We start from the raw sequence: 18,406 nt of genomic DNA, 5'->3' as shown, positions 1-18,406 counted from the left end.
AGGGGGGGCCCATCTGCTTGAGGTTGGCCGGGTGGAGATAAGAAGGGGGGATGGGGAGGGTTGTGTGGCAGAAGGAGAAGGGAAACAACAAGTGTTGTGCACAGCCTGCATTTGGTAGATGTACATAATATATATACAGACATCCGGTGGTAAATACATGACACAAATAAGACCAGTTTAGTGGGTATACAGTAGGGTTACTGTTACAGGGGTAAGGGGGGTAGGGACAGAGAAACATTTCATGCTTATTTAAAGAGACAGAAGTTAAGGACATAGCCATGTACATGAGGCAGACGAGCTTAATTCAGTTTAGACTTGTTATTTAGTGGCCGCTGAAGAGTTGGCAGGCCATTTTATCATTATCAGTTGGACAATGAGAACAAAATATAACTGCAAATGTTCAAGAACGATAAAAGTTATGGGGAAGAAGTGCCTCTCTTGACCTGCAACCTGCAAATTACAATTCGTTTTTTCACTTTGTCTCAGATATTATTGAATGCTTTTCAATCCTATAGTTTTTATCTTAATATTTTTGTTTAATATGCATGTTGTCAACACTGCATCATCCTGTATTTTCCAACATGCATTTTCCCATTCTATCATTATCAATTGGATACATTCAATACTCATACATTTAAGGTGGAGGTAAATGGGAGAACATGAGAACAAAGCATAAGAAGAATGCTCTCAGAATGTTCACGTATTTGTATTTTCTAACTCCTGGCATATTAAAAGGAGAAATACTATACATATAAATCAATACAAATGCCACTGTGTTATTTCTCAACAGAATCCAGGCAGTGTGCAGGGCCCATGAGGTGCACAGGTCTGAGAGGTGAGCAGTCAGATGCAGTGAGGTTACCAGCAGCCACAGTAGCAGCATCAGGGTCACTCGCCCTAAACCACACAGGAAACAAGCAGAGAAAGTCGTTAGAGGTGCATTTTCACACTATAAATATAAAAAATGGCATTTGAAATGAGTATGTCATTTTTATTTGAATTCAATTCAATTCAATTTTATTCATATAGCGCCAAAACAATGATATTGTCTCAAGGCGCTTTACAGAGCCCAGACCCCTTAGTGCAAGCACTATGTCAAGGAAAAACTCACTGTTAGTCAGGAAGGAACCTTAAGCAGAACCACGGAACATAGGAAGGGGGTGGGGGGGGATCTGCTTGAGGTCGGCCAGGAGGAGATAGGAAGGGGATGGGGGGAGGGTTGTGTGGCAGAAGGGGGAGGGAAACAACAAGTGTTGTGCATAGCATGTACATAATATATATACAAACATCATATGGTATATACATGATACATACAAAAACAGATTACTGTTAGGAGAGTAGGAACAGAAAAACATGGTTGGTGGTAGGGCTGAACGATTTGGGAAAATAATCTAATTGCGATTTTTCCCCCCAAATATTGCGATTGCGATTTAATATGCGATTTTTTTTTTTTATCCCAAAAAAAATGCCAACAAATCGTAATGAATTATTTAAATATGACCAACACAATATTAGATACATTTAGTGTAAACTATTATTTCCCACATTTTACATTTTTATTTAAGTGCTCATTACAGAATCAAGAACAACAAATCGGTGGCTTTGCCACTGTGCATTTAAGTAATTTAAACAAAGTCATTGTAAGAATAAACACAAGGCATGCACTTTTTAAACACTGTGTGCAAAATGTACCATCTTAAGGAAAAACTTTTTTTTTTTTTTTTTTAGACCACGTTTTTAAATCGCGAAAGTTGCGGTTAGAAAATCGCGTTCTATCATATCGCGATTAAATCGCAAATGCAATTAATCGTTCAGCCCTAGTTGGTGGTGGCAATAATATATATACTGTATATAAAATGCTAGCATAGAGTAAGTCTACGGGAGCACGGTGGTGATGGGTGCATGTGGGCTGAGGGTTTCTACAGGTAGATCAGGTGGAGAGACTACAGCAGCGTCCCATAGCGAAGATAGACGGACTAGGAGAGGAAAAAGAGAGTAAGTGGGTAGAGTTTGGCTGTCCATATGCGTAGATGAGGAGTAGTGGTGGTGAGGAGCAATGTTTCCACATCCATCAGCAATTGGATCATGCTATAAGGGAGAGAGAACATTTTTCAACTTCTGTTTATTGGAATTTTTCATGGATAACTCCCAGAATCTGAAATACTTCCTACATAACTCCCAACCCATGTGTCCTCCCCCCACCCCAACATCACCTTGACAGACACACAACCTTGACATACCTCACCTGTACTCCATCCAATGCGGGATCCCAGTGCAGAGGGTCTGTTAAGTGAGAAGCCAGGTGCAGTGATGTCAACAGCAGCAGCACACAGAGGACTCTGGAACACACTAGACCAAAGGAGTTAACAGTTAAAAGTGCATGTCTTGTTAAAGAAAAAAAAATCACTTTCAGATGTGCAATAACTGATATGTTTATGTGTTCAATTTAATGTTCAAATTAAAGTACATATATCTTAATATATAAATACATATATTATAATACCTGAAACAATTATTTACAAATTGGCTAAAATTCCATTTCAGTTATAGCTTAAACATTAATTTTGTTCAAACTGCATCCGATCTGTATTTTCTCATTGCATTCGACCGTTTATGATTAGGCAAATACTGCCACCTCCTGGCGATATAACGCCACAACCAGGCCATTTAAGGAGCAATGACAAGGGCAAGGATCACCTGTGAATAAAGCAGAAATAAATACCTGAATTCAGTCCAATTCTTCAGAAAGCCCATGGAGTACAAACTCTATGCTTTCATAGTATGTTCAGAACAGCATGTTAACAACTGTATTGGCAAATACAAAAACGCTACAGGAACATACATAAAACTGTGAGATACTTTAGTCAGCGTAAGTTGTTTTTAAATGTGCTTTATAAATAAAATTTGACTTGACTTAATATCATACAAGCAAACACTTTTTTCTTAACAGAATCAGGACTCTGTCGACATAACTACAGTACACCTTAAAGTATGCTTAAAACATACTTGCATACACTTTTATGCATCGTCTTATTCGGTGGTTCTTGTATTTGTTCACGTGTTAATTACCAGGCTCTGCAATGCACGAAGAACACCTGCCGTCTTCAAACAAAACGTTGTCTTAATTTACAGTTAATTATGGAAGGGACTAGATGGTTTTTAAACTGTTAAGACGCAAAATACAAAAAGTATATAGCCAATTGTGGTCCCCATAAAAGTTTCAAAACAGACTGAAGTTAGCTAAATGGCATCTCATAGCTGTAACGTTATAGGTTCGTTTATTTGACCTTTCTTATGTAAGGAATTGGCTGACGGAGTGAATGCTTTCCTTTAAATTACCAGAATTCCTTTAATTAACCAAATGAAGCACATTCTAAATATGACAACCGTTTCAATCTTTGTGAGGCTAGCAAACGCCAGTGTCCTCATAGCTCACCTTGTTTTAGCACAATTGCTCCCATGCGGTACTAATATAACGTCATTAGGCTAAAGTTACCCCCCACACACACACACATCACAGACGATGCACAACTTACTGTATATGAGGATACAATGCTGAAATAATTTGCTGGTCCTATTTCTTATCTCCTCACACATTCTTCATAATCGACATTTAACGTAACTCAAATGGCTTACTGTTAGATCTTTAGCTTTAGTCAAGGATGCTAGAACTGCTAGAAATCAATACCAATTCCACCTGGAGTTACACCATCTTAGCTAGGTTAGCAAACATTATGTTATCCTGTTTCACAGTCGTCTACAAAATTGCACAAAGCGTCTCAAATATCAACAACTCTCCAAACATGTATTTACATTTCATTTGCATTATTAAGTCGCATAACCAGTTGCACTTACCCCAAGTGGTGACGAAAAGGCAGGTTAACCTCCATGCATGGTTTTAAAAATAGTTCAGGTAAGGGGGGTGCGTCGGGACAAACTTGCAGCCCACTGCCGGTTGCTAAGAAAACTCACTTATAACGTGATATTGGGCCTCATTCTCAAACGCAGTTATGAAGAATTTAAGAAGGAATTTCTTCTGAACTCCACTTCCGGTGTTTTAAGAACAAATTTGGCATTCATGAAAGTTCTCTCATCTGGGGTTTGTTCTGAACTTCAGAAGAATTTCAGAACGCGAAATAGCAGTCGTAAATCGCCCAGTTTTCTTAAATGCAATTCCTCAAAAAACCACAAGATGCCCCACGGGGCCGCTCCGTAGTGTTAACCCTTATAACTAAATTGAGAGCAAGACCAAAATATTCCTCCAGAGCAGGGGTTCTCAAACTTTTGCAAGCTGGGCCCCCCCAAAGCTGGTTAGGGGTAGTTGGGGCCCCCCCATCCGCCCGCGGCCCGCCACCACCGCCCTCAACTTCACCACCATATATAGATAGATAGATAGCGTATTGTTATTGATAGGCCTGACATGTCAAGGTTAGGCTATTGTTATTGTTAGGCCCATACAGACAATTATTATAACTATTTATTATTATTGTTATTATTATTATCAGTAATAGTAGGCCTATTAGTAGGCTATTCATTATTATCACCATCATTATGTTATTGTTATTATAATTATTGATTATCGACCAATAATTATTATTGTATTATTATTATTATTATTATTATAATAATAAGTGTTATTATTGCTATCATTAGGATACTGTTATTATTATAGGACTCTTGTGATCTTTACAAAAAAAATCCTTATTATTATTATCAGTAATAGTAGGCCTATTAGTAGGCTATTCATTATTGTCACCATCATTATGTTATTATTATTATAATTATTGATTATCGACCAATAATTATTATTGTATTATTATTATTATTATAATAATAAGTGTTATTATTGCTATCATTAGGATACTGTTATTATTATAGGCCTCTTGTGATCTTTACAAAAAAAATCCTACAGGTCTGTCAATGAGAGACATGAGCCTGCTTTGCACTGCAACGGTCCTAAAATCTTGGGGCAATGTTTGACAAACATATCCTCAGGTCATACTCGATCTGTGCGCGGTTGCGGTATTTAGTTTTGAGCGCAGTCAGTCTTGAAAAGCCTACCTCGCACAAATATGTCGACGCGAAAAGGAGGAGCATTTTTAAGGCTATGTCGCAAAGCTGATCATTGCTACCCAGAATGACGAAAGAGGGGAGATGCTTAAGTCTACTGTCACTCTTCAGCTGCTCTTTCATGTCTACTGACAGCTCATCTGCTGAGCAGAGAAATGGATCCCGAACTCAGGCGAATGAACGGTAGTCCTCTTTGAAATAGGACCCAAACTGATTTCTGATATTCGGCGTGATACAGTGTCATTTGACATAGGAGCTAAACTCAGCGCAATACCCATCATTATTCTACACGTCTTGCGTGGCCGGCAAAATCAGTGTTTCGGCAATTGTATGGGGTTTGCCAAGCTTAGCAATTCTATGAGCAACTACATAAGATGCCTCCAGACACTGCTTGGAGACAGTGCTATGCTTGGACATGGTGGTTCGTTGTTGCTGGAGGCCATCACATTTATGTTTAAAGAAGTCCACAGGCTTCTCTTTCTGACTTTTACGAATCAGAAACGTGTCCATGTTGTGTTTGTTTGCTGATACAGTGTGTGTGAAGTGAATAAAGTTCTAATTTCAACGTCGTGTTCTTGTATGTGTGGTTGTGAACGACTTGCACACGAATAATGGATAAGGCTGTGCTAGGCAATGATTCCTAACAAAACGAACTGTACACAATGTAGACAGGGACAGCACAAAATAGTATTCAATTGCTGGTGTTTTATTTGTTGCAACACGGTGGATGATCAAAAAATGTAAAGGTAGGCTAGGTGTTAAGGAGAAAAGGGCTAGCTGTAGTTGGAAGAAGGTAGCTAGCTATGCTAGCTCTCGGGGCTACTAGCTTTTTTAAAAGATTGTGGAGCAAATTACTCCTTAGAATGGGCTACGAATAGACCCACTGCAAGTGCAGTAAGGTATTACTAAGGAAGGAGTGAGTCTTTAAAAATACTGTTTATAAAGCAATGAATATCTGAATGATAGAGGAAACAAGAGAAATTGAACAAACTCTGCAGAGTGTCGTCTCAGGGTGAGTGCTTACCATGCCTGCGTTTATACTCGGAAGCAGAGGTGCAACTCGCGTTGAAATGATAAGACTCCGTTTTGATTGGTGGATCAGGAGCAAAACAGTATTTGATTTGTTTGGGTCAGTCCAGCCCCTTGCATTTCGCCACTGAGGGAGCTTTCACTAACCAGTGACAGGTCAGTGTTTTTTTTTTTTTTCTCCGTCTGTGACATCGCGCCCCTCCTGGAGAGGGTTCGCGCCCCCCCCCCCCCCACTTTGAGAACCACTGCTCCAGAGGAACACGGACTTGGAAGTGTTCCGCTCTTCTACAAGCACTACATCTCATAACTTCTGACTGTTTGATCACTGCTGCCATCAATGACTTGCTTGAAAATGTCATACAGAAAGATGATTTTTTTTTTTTTACAAGAAGCAGACAACTGAATTTCAGATTTTTTTTTTAAAGAAACAGAAAACCTTAATGATCGAGCTGGGTGAAAATGGTCAGTGGCACAACATTAACATGTTATTTCATCAACAGCCTATTGGGTTCCAAATGAGATAATATGTTAACCAACACAGATGTGTATTTTAACAAAATAAATCATAACTGCTCAGACAGCTGAGAACTTGCACATTACCGTCATCAGTAGAGCCATCAATCGTTACTTTTCACATTGATTTATGGGTGTTGCTTGTCTTTAAAGGGGCAAGTGGAGAGAGAACCACAATGCCTCAGTTATGATAAGCAAGATTAATAAAGCACAGTAGCTGAGCCCATGCATGCATCCGTACAGGCCAAAACCTAGTGCAGTAATTAGACTAGGGTGCTGTGGGAAAGAGACGAACATGTAAACACATAGCGTACACATGGCATTACTACTAAATATTTCAAACTACACATATCTGCGCCCTTTCACAAAAAATAAATACGACGACGACAACAACAACAACGGCAAGTCAAACTCCAGGTAGCAGCTTGCATGTTGCACTGTGGATCTGTTGCTCCTGTTGCAACACGGAGGGAGGAGCAGAAGCAGCAAGGCACGTTGAGGTGGCCGGTGACAGATTGCATGTTGCACTTGAGATCCGTTATGGCCCTCCTACAAGTGGAACATGACCTGCCTGCCTGTTGGCCAAGCCTGTAAAATGGAAGACAACACAACACAACTAACAGAGTAGCAAGGCACGTTGAGCTGCAGGTGGCTGGCACTGACTATGGAACGTCTAGCCTGACACATTACACAACAACAAACCTTGTCAAGTAGAGGTCTAGCTTTCTAACTGCAAACTACCATTTAAGGGCCATACAGTTTAAGGTGAACCTACACAATTGAACTGCATGGTACAGCCTAAGAGGGCTTTGGTTAATGCTACAGTCTCCATCTTAATATCCCTGACTATGACATCTGCTGCTGTGAAGACAAAAACACCAGAGTTACTGGTGTCTGTCTGTTGCCACTGCGATAGAAACGTTCCTAAATGCGCCTTTCCTGTGGGGACACATCCCTGTAGATTACTAGTGAATAAAATATTTCAATTCTTTTTCTGGGTACCATTAAGTTCCCACAAAAGGATATGGTGGCCAAGTTCAGGAGCGCCCTGACCAACAAGACGGGGCGGTAGCACCACGTCATCCGACTTTATACCATTAACATAGTTTAAGATCCTGTCACTAAAACAATTATGCGCTTTCCAGTGACGACACCACAATGTGTCTGTGGGGAGGGCATGAAATGCTGTATTGTTCTGTTAAATAAAATAAATAAATACATTTAATAAACAAGATACTTTTAGGTTGCCAGAACTGCGAGGTGAAATAGAAACTACTTACAGTGGCAACGTTGTAGCGGATTGCCGTCAGACGTGCAAAACTCTCCATTGCTTATATCCTATGTAAAAGCAAAACCAAAAGGCGCACGCGCACGCACACGCACAAGAGCAGGGAGAGAGAAAATAATAGCATCAGTTATGTAAGCAAATACAATGTTTGTAAAATTATATCTTATATCTCACACAAATATCACAAAAACACGAAATCTGTAAATCTAAATAAACCTTGTTAAATGTCATTCATACATTTTAGGCGTGCAACCATTTTATATCTCTGGTCACCAGAGGCACTGCCCACAAGCATTTGACAGCAGGCTATGCTACAGTGTACTATGTCATTGACACAAAGTGAAAAATAGAAAAAAAAAAAAAAAGGAACCTAAAACAAAGGTCGCTGTTTGTAAATTGCAATTGAAATATAAACGACTTACTTACTTACTACTTACTTAGTGGAACACTGTCTGTGGTCGGCAGCAATCCCTGCAATGCAATGAAAACATTGGAAGACACTGTCCATGTCACAGATGTCATCATACCTGTGCCAAAGAAACCGGCTCCATCCTGCTTCAATGACTATCACCCTGTGGCACTGACCCCCATCATTATGAAGTGCTTTGAACGGCTAGTCATGTCTCACATCAAGTCCATCCTCCCCCCCACCCTGGACCCCTTTCAGTTTGCATACCGGGCCAAACGTTACACAGAGGACGCAGTCTGCTCTGCTCTCCACCCAGCCCTCACCCACCTGGAAAAAGCAGACTCACATGTGAGAATGCTTTTCATAGACTTTAGTTCAGCTTTTAACACCATAATCCCACAACAACTCATCTGTAAACTGGACCAGCTGGGGCTCAACACCTCCCTTTGCAATTGGGTATTGGACTTTCTCAGCGAGCGACCCCAAGCAGTACGAGTCGGCAACAACATCTCGAGCAGCATCACACTCAGCACAGGGGCCCCACAAGGCTGTGTACTCAGTCCCCTGCTCTTCACCCTGCTGACTCACGACTGCACAACAACCTACAGTACCAATCACATGGTGAAGTTTGCGGACGACACAACTCTGGTGGGTCTCATCACCAAGAACGATGAGACCCACTACAGGAAGGAGGTCAACCTTTTGACCACGTGGTGCAGAGACAACAACCTCCTGCTGAATGTCAGCAAAACAAAGGAGATTGTGGTTGACTTCAGGAAAAGCCACACTAAACACCCACCACTGACCATCGATGGTGCGGCTGTGGTGCGAGTGAGCAGCACCAAATTCCTGGGGGTGCACATCAGTGAGGACCTCTCCTGGGCCACCAACTCTGCATCACTGGCGAAGAAAGCCCAGCGGCGCCTCTACTTCCTCCGTAAGCTCAAGCGAGTGAAAGCTCCCATACCCATCCTGAACGCATTCTACCGGGGCACCATTGAAAGCATCCTGTCCAGCTGCATCACTGTGTGGGGCAGTAGCTGAGGAGACAGGAAACGGGTGACAGTATGCATAGCAGAGGCAGTTGGCAGAGCAGGGCACTGATTGACACAGGCAGATTCACAGGATAATACAGTACATTTCACAATAGACACAGACAACCCATGGGACATGAACATAAAGACGAGCATGGCCATACCAGACCTACTTACACATCAGGTATGACCGTCATAAGTAGTAAGTTAGTACACATGCAACATTTAGCCGGCGGGTAGTCAAGCAAAACTCTTGGTCTGGGAAAGATGGTACCATTTAGATGTTGATTTCGCCGTGTCCACTAACACTGATGTGGGAGTGGCCAGCAATACTGGAAAAGGTTCCTTAAACTTTAGATTGGAGAGGCTTAGGCACGCTGATGTTCTGGACAATTATCATATTACCAATGTTAGCTTAATATTAACATTCCAGATCGAATTGAGTTTTATCATCTGTTGTATGCTGGAAGGAAAATGCTTTGGTCATTTTGGAGGGTTACAGAAAATAATTTCAGACACTGAGTCAGTAACTAATGCAGAGACGCCTATATTGACTGTGCCTTTTGCTGCTATGTCTGCTTGATCGTTCCCCTCTTGTTCCTTGCTATTATTCACTGTGCGGTGGTTTTACATAGTGCCAGTTTGTGCGGTACTTGTGAAAGCAATCGAGTCGTGATTTTGCTGGCGTGACTAATCGGTGTCTGTAGTTGTCAAGTCTGTCAAGTATCCCCTCTTTTTCCAAACAAGGCCATAAGAAAGGACTGTGTGGAAAACATAATCGCTGTCATTTAAATTTGTGGTGGTGCCTGTTGATTCACCATTGCCACCTTTAGGAGAATCATTGAGAGGCTTTGCGATGTCGCTGAACTCGGGAATGTATCACGGTTGCAATTCAATAAGCCTAGAACAGAGCGCAAGTCGTGGGTTTAGGCAATTAGGGGGCTCGACCATGGCTACCAATCAGTGACAGACGGTAATTCAGATAAACTAATCTGAACTTTACGGAGATTCAGTTTGCCTCCCGCAGTCGTCAATGCCTTTAAAAGTCGAATTAGGAGTTGCCACATCATGCACTTTGTTTGGGGATGCTATCAATAAATCATCACAATATTGCAGAATACAAGAAGGTGCACACGAGTTAACAACACTAACGACTGACTTCAGCGACAATCTGATGAATATGGCGATGGATTCAGGAGTAAAAGGCAAATAATGATAAAAACCATTAGATATATCTAAGGCTGAAACCATAATATGGTGGGGACCTAGACTTGTTAAAATCGTGGCGGGGTCAGGGAAATGTGTGACGATCAACGTGTGGATGGGGATGGAGCTGGAGCGCTCATCGATGCCACGCTAAGCTTGCTTTTACCTATATGAAGGGGGAGGGCACCTAAGAGTTCCTCTGAAGCAGAGGCCACTAATTGTTATGCTGACTGATCGTTACCGTTCATAGCAGCGAAGAATTTGCGCATTTGCTCCATAAGCTTAGCATCCCTGTTAAAGCCCTGTCTACGGTTTGAATTACGCTTGTTATCCTGTCTGAATTTCTTAGAAGCACCATCAACCGCAGCTATGCGTGTGGCCGACACCTTTTGATAGTGCCTTTTCTCAGCTGAGCTGATATCACCTCGCTGGCCCCACTGTATGAAGTCAAGCCAACTGTTGATCGGGGGCAGGATGTTAAAATATAGGGTCTTCAGTTCAGAATTAAGACCTGAAACTGCAGTGTGAAGCATTACATCAGAATTTAGGGTCACAGTCCAGTCTCCCTTCACCTCACAGTAGTGCCTATTGCGATCTTCAAAACGTTTAACATAATCATAGAATGACTCTCAGCATGCTTGACCGCATATAAATCAACAAAGCTGGCAAAGCCATTTCCAGACAACTTGTATATTATCTTTGAAATCTTTAAAACAATGATGATATTTTGCAATAGACTGTGAGTGTGAGTAAGTGTTCACAGTTGGTACGTGTCCCTGAAACCGTTGAACTGGAGCCATAGGGGCGTTCAAAATCTGCGGACCAGGAACAATGGGAGAGCATGTGAGAGCAGAAACATTACGATAGATAGTGGCATGGGCAGGAGGGGGCGTAATGTCATTTTGCTTATCAATCAACAGAGCACACAAATACATGCCATATTTTGCCTTTTGCTTTTGGTTCTTTAAACCAGACCACCAGTCCAAACTCTGTCCAATGCCCCACTCGCTACACCATCCATCTCTTTTCATTTTATCGCATCTTTTCAATTTGTTCTCCAGAACAAAGCGTGCCAAAGTTGCAGTCGTAGTTGGGGCAGGTTTTAAAGCAGCCATATTAATTCAGACCAAGATTTCTGCTTTGACCAGACAACAAAGTTAAACACAACACAGCACGCTTGAAACAGACCGCCAAAAGATTGATTCGCTGTGGTCGTAGTAATAACAATATAGGTCAATTGTAGCGAACGGGACGTTTTCCTATGTGCAGAAATTAGTTTGGCAGATGAGAGCTCTCTATCACATTCGTACAGGTCCAACTTAGCTACCCCGTTTTGAGAGGTTTTTCGATGGAAGACTTATCTCTGTTTGTATAGCGCTACAAGCAGAGCCCACAGAATCTCTCAGACACAGTGTATTGTCTAGACACTAGCGCCTCCCAAATAAGAACATCTGCCGCAGTGCTTATAAAACACGCGTTTATAACATCTAATGACAACGTCCGACGCAGTGCTTGTAAAACACGCGTCTATAACGCTGAATGACAATTTTAGCGGGACTAAGCTTGGAATTCGAGGCCTTTGCGCCGTAGCGCCGGATATGTAGAGAGTAAAATGTATCTTTCTTGAATTAATATATATCTATCTTCTCTGTTTCTCACTCTCAAACAATTTCCGCACACAGAATTAGCGTAAATTGCTTACCTGTCCCGTTCACAATGCTTTAGCGTCGGCTCGGATTCTCTTGCTGTTTTCGGATAGATGTATATCTATGCGGCATCGAAGGACCATGTGATAGAACCGCTGTAGAGCCGACAAACTTTAGACAAAAGACCACGAGGTGAATAAAAGATTTCTGGAGGTGTATTTCAAGGTACTCCTGCAGGGAATCAATTCTAACATCAAGTAGAGGCAGGCAAAAGACTAAAGGGCATCACAGTGATACAGGTTAAATACTAGTCAGTCATGGGAGGTTACATTGGGGTGATCGGTCAGCATTGGTTTGTTACAGGTCAAGGTGGGGAAGGGGGCCATGTGAGTGGGAGGGGATCTTCCTATGGAGGAACACACACAGGCCCAAAATGGTGGACCAGTGATGTGTATTCCACCACCTGGGGCAGGGAGGATGTCTGCTAGGGTACACATGACACACACACACACCCAGGAGAACATGCTTGCAATGCAAGTATATAAATTAATGGTAATATCAATTTCCATCAACACCAACACCACTATTGTAGTTTCCAAAGTTAACACCAACACCTGATTTCTGCTGACCGACTCTGTTACCCTACACATCCGTGATCTTTAGCAGCAAGCCCCTTTGCTTAACATGCCCCCATTCACTCCGTTACCCTACACAGACAAGACAGGGAGTAGCATAATAATCAGGTTACACATTAGGGGGCAGGAGCGTGTGATAGCACGTCTGCTATTACGTTCTCCTTGCCTCTGATATGCTTGATGTTAAGACTGTTTGGCTGGAGAAAAATTCACTGATGTGAATCAACGCAGTCATCAGCCAAAGTCACGGCTTCAGACACAGACGTGACATGATGTTCACTAATGTAGTTTGCAATTTGTTCAGGAAGACCATTTTTAAATTGCTCAACTAAGATTAGATTAGACAAAGCTTTTTGTGACTCAATTTCCAAAGCAGAACACCAACGGTTAAATTGAACAGACAGCTCTTTCAGTGTAATTTTGATCAAAACGTTTCCGCATTCCATGAAACTTGGGCAATAAGCCTCTGGCACAAGTTCAAATGCTTTCAATTGGCTTTTTTAAAGCATGAATATGTTCGACTCTCAGGCTCACCAAGAGCTGAATAAGCCCCTTGCGCACGGCCAGTCAGTGTACATTGGAGCATCAATATGCGCCCTGCATCAGGCCATTTGTAAATATTAGCCACACGCTCAAACAAGTTGAAAAACGTTTCCGCATTAGACTCCTCGAATTTGGGTAGAAGTCTCACGTTTTTAGCCACATTGAACTTGTCAGGGCCAACATTGCCAGAAGGACCCAATTTCCCATCTTCAATTAGCTTTAATCGTCTGCGCTCAAGCTCCAATTTTCCACGCTCTATCTCCTGTCTTCTGAGCTCAGCGTCGCATTCAATTCTACACTTTTCAATTGCAGTCATACTCAATTTTACTTCTATCCAATTGGAGCAGTAGAAGCTCCTTCTGTTGCTCGTACATTAAACCAGCAGGGGAATTGTCCCCTGGAGGTTCTGCATCTGTGGGCAAAACATCCCTCTCCACAAGGGCAGACCTAATAACAACTCTCATCAAATCCTTAGCCTTTTTATCGGCGGTAGTCAAAGTAATGTCATCGTGATCAGCGAGTAACAATAACTGGACTTTAGTAAACGAATTGAAGGCCTCCAACGAAGGATCTTTAACGAAATCATAGACAACATCGGTAACGTTACCAACTAAGACTAGATCTCACAAATAGGCGCTCCAATTAGGCTACACTATCCAATCAAAAGGCTCACGAGAACCCAAACGCAACTCTCAAGATGGCCGCCACGATAGCCCAATGCCCCAGATCACCAACAAAAGCCCAGCCTAGCCATACAACTCCCCCAGACCTACACCAAAACTAACCTAGTTTGTCTTCGGAGGTTACCGGGCTCGAGGCAACTTTACAGAAAACTGCAAGGCCACCCCCCACGGAGCACCTAGTCTCCCCCGGAGTAGTCTCCCCACCACCAGGATCTTACAGAAAACAATAAATGAGTGTCCGATGGAATAGACTGAGACAGTTTAGCAGGGCACTCCTATCTGTCTGCGGAAGAAGTATGTGAAACTACAAGGCTGGCTTTAGAGGTGAACAAGAACACCAAACTACCTAGACAAACACTCGAGAGGATACTCGCAAGTCTACAAATTCCAAACAGCACACACAACAGCACACGCAGACTGATGCTACATCTCCTCACCCCCCCTCTTCTTTTCTGACCACGTCATGCTATCCTGCAGCCTGTCTGGAGTGACCGTAGGAGGAGGGCTGTGAAGGCCGTACTGCTCCCTGCTGCAAGACAAAGAGATGGTTAAGAGCTACAGGGAGCAGAACGGCCTCTGGCAGACCCTCCAAGAGTTATAAGCACAGTGGTGGGAAATGGCCACAAAACAAAACTAAATAATAATAATAAAATAAAAAAATAGGGAAAGAAAACTAAAAATAGAGGAAGCACATGACGGGGCTACAAAAACGACTGCAGAGGTATTTTAAAGCCTTTGTTTAAGAGATTGATTTTAACAATGAAATAAAAAGTTAAAAAAGAAATTACTAAATTAGCAGAACAGCAAGGTAAAGGAGTGATTTTAAGACCAAATAAAGAGAAGTGGAAGAAGGTGAAAAATGTACATGTTTCTTTTTAAAGAACATTGTATCTAGAGGGGCGGGAATAACCCCTCTAAAGCAAGAAGGAAGGGAAATAAATGAGAAGGGATTTTAGACGTGGTGGAAAATGTTTACAAAACCCTATATGAAAAATAAAGAACACCACTCAAGAAGTAACAGAGTTTTTAGAAAGTTTAGAGCTGCACCAGCCTGTCTAAAGTCAAGTATGTTCACTATTCCTCTCTGCCCGCTGGTTCCTCCGCTGCCCTGCGGTTCCTCTGTTTGTAGTGCTTTTAGAGAGTATCTTAGTTATTTATTCTATTTACTGTTTTAGCTATTTATTGTGTTTTTAGCTGCAGTTAGGCTGTTGGTGCCTTCACCATGTCGGCACCACAGCGTGCGTTTGCTTTTTAAAGAAGTGGAGGGTAAGCTCATGGGGATGTCTCAGTTAGACCTCTCCAGGAAGCTCCTGCAAAAACCCCTTCATTTCAACCCGTCTGACCTGTTTTGTACAAAACGAGCACGTAAAAAATAAATAAATAAATAAATAAATCTGGGTTTTCTATTATCGATCATATCACTGTGTGGGGAATTGGCGCCCCCTGCAGCTGCAGTCGCCCCTGCTTGCTAAGAAGGTGCCATGCACAGATGCTGTGTGAGAAGGGGGAAGGGGAAGGGGGCGCGGGGGACAGTTCACCTTTGGGTCTCCCAGATGGAACGGACAAGGGGGGGAACGGGGGATCCACTGTATAGAGCAATACTCTAATTAAATTAGTGGGCTAAAGTCAGTCACACCTCGACTTTCTTCCAAATAACGCATGTAGCGCCCCCTAGTGTACTGCTGACTACGCCACCCCTTGAACTAAATTTGTCTGTGCTATTGCCAGAGCAAGGGGAACTCTGTCCCAATAATCTGTACAGACACAGGTTCTTAGAAAAGTATAAAAATACAATCTTTTATTAATACATGGTCTAGGTGTTGGTTTGGTTGGTCAACAGGTAAGTTTAAAATACATAAACAGTAAATACAGGGGGGAATCGCCAAGCTAACGGCACAGGAGCCAGAGAAGACAATGAGAACCACCAATAGAAGGGTTAGGGTCCCAATATCACACGTGATCACTGTCTATAGACACACTGCAACTAAATGTCACTCTGATAAACTTGATTTAAGGACTTTAGACTTTACACTTCACAGCAACTTCCTGTCACACGTCTAAGCTACTCATTGAGTGCAAGAGGGGGGAACTAGGGAGATTGCCTTCTCAAAAGGGCCCTGTATGTTACCCTGGCTCCACCACCACCGAGGCTGGCTACACGAGAGGGAGGGGGGACAAAACAAAGGAATAAGAAACCACTCTAGCCGGTGATGTACAATACCTGCACTCTCACTTACAATACTAGTTACAATCACAGGTAGAGGAAACACAAACCAAAAGCTCGTCAAGCTATAATCAACACCACAATCATACATGTAGAGAACAGCAACTAACAATTCCCATTGCCGCTCACGTTAGTCAGTGAGGAACACTACGTTTGTAGCAGGTACCCCATGGCAGCCACAATACCCAGCGGGTGCTTGTATAGGGAAATGGTCACGCAAACACTGGTAAAACACGGACCCACAGACACACACGCTACTCACTTCAAGACAGCATGGCTTAATCACACCGGTGCCGGCAGCAGAGTGACAACATACCGGTGTAAGGACCCCAGGTGTCTATATATACGCCTACCTCTAAAGCATTTAGATGGCCTACTAGATGCCCACTCTACCCCCCAATTAGTGACGTGATTGGCACTAGGAAGAGAGCGCTCAGAGGAGAGAGAGACTAAGGGACCTAGTCCTAGCCTGGTGCACAGGTTACACGCACATTCATAATATTATAATTACAGGCCTATAATTCCTCCACGTTTATGTTTTTCTGAATTGTGTGAAATGGCTAATATAAATAGGTAATACAGAACGATTATGTGGTCACCAAGGGCAAGGTGAGTTGGTTTAGTCTTAACTTCTGGACGAGTGACAGTGTTGGGGGATGGGAAATGTGTTAATTGTCGAGTGGCAAATAAGCAGGGAAAGGCCGAAGCCATCAGGTAAAGGTATGCCACTATGTTTTCTCTGTATGATTACGGTATCCATGTCATGAATGAAGGGCTACTGTTAATTGGTGGGTATAACTCTTATGTTTGTTAGCCTTCTTGCTATGATGCTGGCTATGGTTATACAACAATAATTCGGTTTTAACTCAACAAACACGAGATCTAATTTCACCATAAGATTGTGCTTTGCAACAAAACTGTTACAAGTTCAGTCATTATTTATTTCCATCATTTGGGTTAACGTTGGACCCTGTAATTAGCCAACGAAATGTTCATATCTTCTGTAGGTAGTTTCAAAGATGAACATTTGCCATTTGCTACAACTCTATTTCGTGACAAAGTATAGTTTACCAGTCATAACTTAAAGTGTACCATACATAGAATTCGAGGCAGTAACCAAGCAGCTAATTGTTCCTCCCTGAAAGATAGCGTCTAATGACAGATATTTAGCATGTAAGGCAGTAAGGGCATGTTTATTTAAATGTGCAATTCATGGATGTTTTGTATGAGAGTTATATTGTAGCCTACGGTCTTTTGATGTCAATTTCAGGGGCACTTCTAAAATATTTTGGAGCATCCTCTGCCACTGGTCAGGATGAGCCACCCACCTCCCCCGCTAGACAGGACTCTGCTGTAGTCTCACTGGTCAGGATGAGCCACCAACCTCCCCCGCTAGACAGGACTCTGCTGTAGTCTCACTGGTCAGGATGAGCCACCCACCTCCACCGCTAGACAGGACTCTGCTGTAGTCTCACTGGTCAGGATGAGCCACCCACCTCCCCCGCTAGACAGGACTCTGCTGTAGTCTCACTGCTTCAGGATGAGCAGCCATCTGCCTCATCAGCTACACAGTCACAGGCCTCTTCTGGAATGGTCTCGACCCTTCAGGATGAGCTACCATCTATGTCCTCAGCTACTTGTATGTCTCCACAAATATCTGACATTGAGGATGAAGACCTCTTTGCCTCTAGGCCTACTTCTCCCCAGCATGAGCCTTCAGGTTGGTTTTTGCATGTCTCTGTGTGTGTGCGTGTGTGTGTGTATTTGTGTGGAAGGGGTATGCCTAGGCTACAAGACAATTGGACAACTTCAATTTAATGTAAATTTGTATATTTCTGATAATTTCTGAGTAGGCATATCTGTTAAGTTCCACTGCTATGTGCTTTGAGTAATGTGCCAATATGCTGTCTGATAGAAACACCTGGAGCTGAACTCCCACTGAGGATGAGCCTCTGTCAACTGACCCTGCTAACTGGCCCTCACCTCTGACTGACAGGATTTGGACTGAGCTGGTTCAAGAGGAGTTGCCACCTAAATTTGTTTTTCGTAAGAATGAGAGTGATGGGAGAAGTTGCCACCACCAATATTTTAATAAGACATTAGTTAGTGGTGAAAAGATGGCAAGA

Source organism: Clupea harengus, chromosome 8, assembly GCF_900700415.2.
Source record: "Clupea harengus chromosome 8, Ch_v2.0.2, whole genome shotgun sequence".
NCBI lineage: Eukaryota > Metazoa > Chordata > Actinopteri > Clupeiformes > Clupeidae > Clupea > Clupea harengus.
Note: the sequence above shows the minus strand (reverse complement) of the source record.